The sequence below is a fragment of the Microcebus murinus genome, chromosome 31, assembly GCF_040939455.1.
Source record: "Microcebus murinus isolate Inina chromosome 31, M.murinus_Inina_mat1.0, whole genome shotgun sequence".
Lineage (NCBI taxonomy): Eukaryota > Metazoa > Chordata > Mammalia > Primates > Cheirogaleidae > Microcebus > Microcebus murinus.
In genome coordinates this window covers 117,935-125,999 of record NC_134134.1, presented here as the reverse complement: position 1 = coordinate 125,999, position 8,065 = coordinate 117,935, and the positions used below count along the sequence as shown (strand labels likewise).

General features: G+C 42.2%; 1 pseudogene; it reads left to right on the top strand.

Moving 5' to 3' along the window:
* The first annotated feature begins 7,716 nt into the window (after positions 1-7,716).
* LOC142865730 (uncharacterized) lies at positions 7,717-7,834 on the top strand (annotated as a pseudogene).
* Positions 7,835-8,065: the final 231 nt, after the last annotated feature.

The following is an 8,065-nucleotide window of genomic DNA, read 5'->3' as shown; positions in this document are numbered from 1 at the left end:
TCTGGCTTAAAGGCAACAAGACCTGTTTTATTTGAAGAAAAGTGACATGACATTTTTGAGATTCTTCCATTACCAATGGTGTACTGTGCTCAGTAGAGAAATGGGAACAGTACAGAAGACCCTAAAAAAAAAAATTAATCCCAAAACACTAATGCCTGACAGACACTTTATAATATTTAGAAAGTACTTAAAATTTGGGGGGTCCTTAGCTCCATTACCCAATACTTGTGGAATCAAATATTGGTGGTGGAAATTGGATTGTAAACTGTGAGCAACAAAATCTTATGCCACCAAATTTTTGGAATTATCACTAACGAAGAGTGAAAGATACTGATCAGTTCAAGAAAGAGAAAGATTAATGTCAAGATAAAAATGATTGAAGATTTTCTTTCTTATACCAAGAAATTTCCATTTTTCCTTGGAAACAAACATCTGAACTTCACTCATGCAAAGCAGAAAATCCCAGAAAAATTCTGCATAAGTAGAATATAAAATTCTTAGTGGGGAATAAAAATTATGTATTGAGATGATCTTTACCCACAAACACCAAATTTCTGTAGTTCTGTAACATCACATCCCTATAGAAATTCCGCTGAGCATTGTCAAGACATGCCCACTCCTCCAGAGAGAATTCTATGGCCACATCCCTGAATGTCAACAGTCCCTGAAAAACAAAACAAAAGGAAACACATATTTACCAAGTGGTCATGTGGAGATTTCACTGTTGGTGAAATAACAGAGTAAAGAGAACTGGTTCTGACTCATGTGAGTAACTGGAATTATTCAAAACGACAATTTTTAACACAGAAATATTCTCTAATGTGTTATCTGACTCTGGGGAGAGACAATGACATAAGGTCCACAAAACTCATGTAGATATTATAGTTTTTTGACAGATAAGGTATAAAATTCAAGTTACCAACACAGGCATTTATATTTTTGAGTACTATATTTATATCATACAGCACAAGTCATGTATATTTTTCAGATAGAAAAGTCATGTTCAATTACATGGTATTAATACTTCTTCAGTGTTACAAAGATTTCAATATGTACAACAATGAACTACAAATCCTATTAAAATAGATTTTCATTTCAAATATCTGGGGCCAAGTTGAGTTGCTGAATTTCTAACAAGCTCAGCAGTGACATCAACGCTTCTGGCCAAAAGGGAATATTTTTCAAACAATTGGAAAGCAGCAGAGCCTACCTTTATCTCAGTTCATCTAACCAGGAAAGAAAGATGAGAGCCTTTATTTTCCAAAGCAGGTTATATGCAAAGGGAATCTAAAAAGAAAACGGGAGCTTCCAGATAAAATATGATGGTTTATGCCGATGATTAGGTAAAACTACCCAAGGTATTTAATAATTAAGAAAAAAAATAATTAACTCTATACTAGAAAAATGATAGAAAACACGTTAGCCAAGTGAATAAAATTAATGTCAACTATAATACAACAAATTAGTATCAGGTGTCAATGCACACAGACATACCACCACTGCTGTGATATTTTGATATTTTTAGCCAAAGGAAAAAAGTAAATTATAGTCTGAATTTAATCCTGAACATCAGTTTTATGCAAAATTCAAGCTACTGATATCTATTTTGTTCTGTAATCTCTAATGAGGTATTTAAATAGTCTTTCTTTAGTATCCTACAGAGGAAGTCTCTTCTAATTATTCTTTTTCTCAGAATGTTCTGAGTTATTCTGAACAATTAATGTGTATTCTATTAATCTTATTTTACACAGAACTGACGGAGCATGTAGATAAAACCTAAATGGTACATGTTACCCGTCTTCACTGATATCCTAGGGACTGAACTCATCTCTAATAGTAATCTTGGGCATCCAAGATTCTGCTTCCAAGATGTTCAACAGCTACAAAGGGAATATTTTTAATATTGGAGGTTATAAAAGTATGGTGACAATTGTTGATGGCCTACAAGAAGCCTGGATGGAAAGAAGGCTCTAGTATATAGACAAAAAGAATTTTTCAGAGATTCTTGACTATCTTTAAGAAAAAGGGAAAAAAAAGCAGTTGAGATGAACAGTTGAGATGAACAGATTAGGTACAGAAATCAAAGGAGAAAAATTCAAGTTTGCAAAGTCTGAACATGACATTCTGAGAGGAAAAGTGAATACAGCCCCTGACCTGGGACACATTCACCTGAGAACCAGCCATTTCTTTGTCTGCTTCCTTCTCTGAAATTCCTTCTGTGTTAAGATTATCTGGAAAATTCACCCTTGCATCTTGAGAGTATGCATCTAAAGGTATCAGCACAACCCTTCCCCCTGATACTTCCACACCCAGAGCAAAAAGACCATGAAGTGCAGAAAAAATTGACACTGCCTTGTCCTTTATTACAAGAGAGAGTAAGGAGTGTCAAACTCCTACATAAATATCAAAATTTGAGTCTTTTCTTTCCTACTCTCAGCTCCCCTTCCCTCCCACAGTCATCAGCAATTTTTGCACAGGAGTGGATATATGGACCACACAGACCTGTCCTTATAAAACACAAGCAGAGCAGGGCCTGTGGCCTTCCTTTGGAACAATGTGTGAATTCAAGTCTCGTGGATATATCTCAGAGCCCTTGTATTTTCCCCTAGCTGCAACTTAGCACCATGTGGGCACTTCATTAAAATCACATCCATGGTCCCACCTAGACCAATGGACACTCTGTAGGAGAGGGCACAGGTGATGGTGCCTGGAGGGAGAATCTCTTAGAATGTGCCTACAAATCATTTGGTAATCTGGAGCCCACTCTAAGTCATGTGATCCTAGAGCCAAGGAATTCATCCAAGGGGTCCATGAATTGGCTTCCTGAAAAAGTCCCCTGTGAATGCTGACGTTGCTTCTCCTAGACCCACTATGAGAAGCACTCAACTATAGACAGCAAGAACAGCACATAGAGAGCATCACACCCAACACTCTTATGACAAAAATACTTTTGGTCCAAAGTGAAGACCACCAATTGCCAGCCTGAAACATGGCATTCTATTAAAAGATTACAGAGGCTAGAGAAAACAGCGGTGTCTGAGTAAGTCTGCATTTCGAAAACAACATGAGCCATGCCTTAATGCTACATTTCCTGAGCATGTAGGATGTGTTCGCAAGTATGTTGCATCAGTGGTCCCCAACCTTATTACAGGTACCTGGAACCATTTTCAAGGAAGACAATTTTCCCCCACACTGGGGAGTTGGAGTATGCTTTGGGGATGATTCAATTACATTGCATTTTTTTGTGAATTTCAGATTACTACATTGTAACACATAATAAAATAATTCTACAACTCGCCATAACTGGTGGATCACTGTGTTACAGTGCTGGAAAGTTCCAAGTTTGGGAGTTAATTCTCATAATACCCTGGGAAGTGAATACTAAAGTCCCCATAATTTCCAGAATTTAGGTGATTGGCCCACCCTGTTTCTTTTATTTTTCTTTCTTTCTTTCTTTCTTTCTTTCTTTCTTTCTTTCTTTCTTTCTTTCTTTCTTTCTTTTCTTTCTTTTCTTTCTTTTCTTTCTTTTCTTTCTTTCTCTTTCTTTCTTTCTCTCTCTCTTTCTTTCTTTCTTTCTTTCTCTCCTTCCTTCCTTCCTTCCTTCCTTCCTTCTCTCTCTCCCTCTCTCTCTCTTTCTTTCTTTCTTTCTCTCTTTCTTTCTTTCTCACAGTGTCTTGCTCTGTCACCCAGGCTAGAGTGCTGTGGCATCAGCCTCACTCACAGCAACCTCCAACTCCTGTGATCAAGCGATCCTCCTGACTCAACCTCCTGAGTACCTGGGACCTCAGGCATGCACACCATCCTCAGCTAATTTTCTCTATACACATTTTTTGTTAACCAATTAATTCCTTTATATTCATAGTATAGACGAGGTCACTCTTGCTCATGCTGGTTTTCAACTCTTGACCTTCAGCAATCCGTCTGCCTCAGCTTCCCAGAGTGCTGGGATTACAGGCCTGAGCTGCCACACCTGGCCCACCTTGTTCTTTTAACTATCATGATTCTAAAAGAAAAATGTAAGGCCAGGTGTGGTGGCTCACCTAGCACTAGTATTCTGGGAGGCTGAGGCAGGTGGATCGCTCAAGGTCAGGAGTTCGAGACCAGCCTGAGTAAGAGTGAGACCCTGGCTCTACTAAAATAGAAAGAAATTAATTGGCCAACTAAAACTATATAGGAAAAATTGGCCAGGCACGGTGGCCCATGCCTGTAGTGCCAGCAACTAGGGAGGCTGAGGCAGGAGGATCGCTTGAGCCCAGGAGGTAGAGGTTGCTGTGAGCTAGGCTGATGCCATGGCACCCTAACCTGGGTGACAGAGCAAGACTCTGTTCCAAATAAATAAATAAATAAGAAAGAAAATGGTACAGAATAAAAGCTAAATATAATCAGATGGAACAGATAGATAAAGGAAAAGTGGACTGTAGTTTGCAGGGATTTTTCTATTGTCTTTATATTTACTGTCTTGTAACTTGTGCAGCAACTGCTAAATGCAGAGGAATACACTTAAGGCCTCAAAACAAATAGTCTTTTGTCCTTATCTATCTAAAAGTCTTTGCTTCAAGCCCCCCTGGTGGACCCCAGAAACAAACCATGGAAGATTGCTCTCTGATCTATAAATCTCTCTTTGGTCTAATAAACTCTATCATGTCCTTTTTTTTTTTTTTTTTTTTTTAGACAGAGTCTCGCTCTGTCACCCAGGGCTAGGGTGCCGTGGTGTCAGCCTCACTCACAGCAACCTCCAACTCCTGGACTCAAGCGATCCTCCTGCCTCAGCCTCTCAAGTAGTTGTGAGTACAGGTATGTGCCATCACACCTGGCTAATATCTATATATATATATATATATATACATACATATATATATATGTGTGTGTATATACATACATATTTAATTTTCCAGCTAATTTTTTTCTATTTTTAGTAGACACAGGGTCTCGCTCTTGCTCAGGCTGGTCTCAAACTCCCCACCTCCAGTGCTGCTCCCTCCTGGGCCTCCCAGAGTGCTGAGATGACAGGCGTGAACCTCTGTGCCCGGCCTCTATCGTGTCTTCAAGGGGTGCCTTAGAGTAATTTTAACACCAGAGGGGAGGGACTGGGACCACAGGGCCTACAGCTCCTCCCGCATGAACCCCGCACCCCAGTCGAAATCCTTCCCTGTTGACCCTGCCATAGTCCCTGCACAAGCTAGGGGAGACACAGGGCTGCACCTTGGAACCACCCGGAGGAACCCAGCTCTCAGCCGCATGGCCTGAGGGCAAAGCTGGGCTGGTGCATCCTCATGTCTGCAGACTCTGGACCGCGGGAAACCGGGGACCTGCCCCAGCCAGTTCTGATGAGTTTCAAACCCCCTAGCACAGCCGCCATGCACACTCACCATTTTCTCACTTCCGTGGTGCCCAGGGATCCTTCCTGCAGATGAATCCACAGGTGAGAGGGCGGCAGAAGCAGAGGGTCACCTGAGTTCTGCAAAGCAAAGAAGAACTGAACACACAGACGACAAACCGGAACTTGGAGGACTGGAAGGAGAAAAAGACCGGGCCAGGTCCCGGAAGTCTCGCCCTCCGACTGCGTGCCTGATTGGACAGTTCCCACACCAAGATTTCTGATTGGGTAGAGCTCCAGGCCACACCCCTCAGAGCCCTGACTGACATATAATGGGATCCCACCCACTAATGGCGGCAATCAGGGCTTTCTCTCTGGTGCTTCCCGGAGGATGTTCCCATTTAACCTTGTATATACTGTGTTTCCTCGAAAGTCAGCCGACCCCATACAATAAGCACCTGCAGGATGTGTAAGCACACGCACCATAGACGCCCCACCCCGAAAATCAGCCCTAGTGATGGGTGTGGCTACGCAGCACATCTGCACAACCCATGCGTGTCGCTGGGGGGCAGACAGAGGAAGAGCAGCCCTTCTCATCTGCCCCCTTAAAGCTCTGTGGCTAGACAGGAGACATGGGTTCTAGATGGTTCTAAAGGAAACAGAGTCAGAAGACATTCAGGATGGGATCCGGGGTTTGGAGAGTGAGGAGGATGTTCTAGGAGAAGACGACTTCACTCTATTTGAATCCATGGAGATGGTTGCACCGTGCTTAAAAAAAAACACATACCCTGAAAATAAGCCCTCGGTTGTCTTCTTGAGGGAAAATAAATAAAAGATCCTGTCTGATTTTTGGGGAAACGTGGTAGGTTATATCCATGTTGGACGTGGTGACTCACACATGTCATCCCAGCACCCTGGGAAGCTGAAGCAGGAGGATCGCTCAAGGACAGGAGTTTAAGGGAAGGCTGAGCAAGAGTGAGACCCTGTTTCTACTAAAAAAAATAGAAAGAAATTAGTCGGACAAGTAAAAATACATACAAAAAAATTAGCCAGGCATAGAGGTGAATGCCTGTACTCCCAGCTACTCAGGAGGCTGAGGCAGGAGGATCCCTTGAGCCCAGATGTTAGAGGCTGATGTGAGTGAGGCTGATGCCACAGCACTCTAGCCCGGGCCACACAGTGAGACTCTGTCTCAGAAAAAAGGAAAAATAAACGTTATCTCCATTTATGAATAATGTATATCATATTCAAAATTGGAAACTGTACAATGACAAACATTTTAAAATTTCAGATTTGGTAAAGGTGGTATTTTTTTACTGCTTAATGTTTCTGATGCACTTTGGTAGGTGGGGGGTTTTCTGCTGTCCTGATCTGTCTACTTTCATCAACACCACCCTGCTTTAAGTACAGAACATTTATTTTCAAGTGTTTTAACTTCTTATGGGAGAAGAAAACCTCATTGTGTGCTTCCCACTGGAAGTTTGGCTATACTTATAAGCTTGTTCTTCCATGTGCATTTTGCAAAATCATTGCTAGGTTTTAAAAAGCTGACAGAATCTATTATGAGATCCACTGCCATGTTGAAGGCACAAAGGACAAAGGACCTCTTTATAGTATTCATTTTGTATCCCTACAAGAACAAGATAGAACTCTCTATGTGTTTAAGTCTTTGTTCATATATTTCAAGAATGCTCTTGTATTTTGTTTGTATAGGCTCCACATTTCCCATTCAATTTGTTACTGATTGTATTTTGATTTTTCAAACTCACTTTATAGTATACTCTTTTGTTGCGTGCTTACACTGTACTACCAAACCTGGCAGGAATTGCTGCGTGGAAACCTACATATTCCTTCCACTTTAATACAAGGGGTGAGATGCAGCCAGTTCCCTCAGGCCCTCTTTGGAGTGGAATCTCCCAGCATGCTCACCAGATCAACACCCTCAACCACAGTGAACATCAGCAATCCCACAAGACACAGGAAATGAGCAGGAAGGGATGCATCAAGGTCTGGGACTTCAACCCCCTGGCAATAAGAGTCTTGTCTTTCAGCTTGACTGTCTGAATAAAGATAATTATACCCATTTCTATAATTGCTATCTGCTGGCAGCACTCTGGTGGTGAGACAGGAAGCCAGTACTTTGCCCATTTGAGACTTGGCAGGTCAGACCTCATGCTTCAAGGCAGAACTGACATCCTCAGCTGCTGCCTGCTATGCCCTGGCTATCAGCCTGAGTTCCAAAGTCTGCTCCTCATGCTGTAATGTCACAAACATGAACAAGCAGACACTACTGAGGCCCAGGGTTAGTGCTGGGAGGCAGGGGGGGGGTTATGGGCCACTGGGTTGGCAGGGATGCCTAGCAACAAGGTTTCTTGAGGCATCCAACAATACTCACCACCATCTACCACCATACCACCCTGGATGTGACCAATCTGATCTGATCTTGAAAGCTAAGCAGGGTAAGCCCGGTTAGTACTTGGATGGGAGACCACCTGGGAATACCAGGTGCTGTAGGCTTCTGCCACTTTTCTGTACATGCCTTGGAGAGTTGGGGTGATGTAGAGGAGGATTGGGCTGATATAGGGGAGGGTTGGAAGGCCAACCCAGCCTATGAGGTTGCCACAGCTCCCATCCCCATCCACTAACACATATCATAAACACTATCTCTAACCCTAAACCTAAACCGTAACACTTATGTAACCCGAACACATAGCCCTAAACTGTAACCATAAGCACTAAACCCTAACA